This window comes from Propithecus coquereli, unplaced genomic scaffold (assembly GCF_000956105.1).
Source record: "Propithecus coquereli isolate 6110/MARCELLA unplaced genomic scaffold, Pcoq_1.0 Scaffold148, whole genome shotgun sequence".
NCBI classification, from domain to species: Eukaryota; Metazoa; Chordata; class Mammalia; order Primates; family Indriidae; genus Propithecus; species Propithecus coquereli.
Genome location: NW_012139191.1, coordinates 347238 through 347947, shown reverse-complemented (window position 1 = coordinate 347947; position 710 = coordinate 347238).

Here is a 710-nt window from a genome sequence, read left to right as displayed (position 1 = left end):
CACATCCTTGCCCCACTGCTGACAGCACCCTGCTCATGCCTCTGTCCCAGCTCTCAAGATCTGAACGTGGAAAGAAATACCCCGGGCCGTGGAAGCACTGAGCCCGAGAGCTACACACAGTGTGGCTGCTATGTGAGATCCCTCCATGCTCAAGGCTCTTGGAGTAGGGACACCAGGGCCCCAGCAGTCACTGTATGTAGGGAAGGGAGGTGTGACTCCTCTGGAAGGAGTGGGTGCCACACATCTTGGTGTTTATCTGACCCCAAAGAAGCTAAACAGGCTGGGATTTGCCATACGTTTAAGCCAGGCATTGAGGTCAGAGAAATTATCACTTAGGTATGATGAAAGAGCAATTTTAATCTACTCTTTAAATTATAAAAATGAATAAATGTGAATCAGTAAAGAAGAGAAATAAAACTTTCTGAAAACAGAATAACATTCTGTCAGTCCTTGCTGGATGGTAACAGTCCAGAATGTGTTCAGTGACATTATTCTAGTTAATAGAACTGTTACAAACGAAAGAAAAAATTGCTTTTTAAAAACTTTCTCTGAATTCTATCACTACTAAAATGAAATATATCTCTCTCCCCTACTCAGGTGAAAGACTAATAATGGTGATTATAATTAATTGAGCACTTACTATGTGCCAGGCATACTTTTCATTTGTTAATTTGATCCAATGAGATAAATGAGAACCCAGTGGGGTAAAT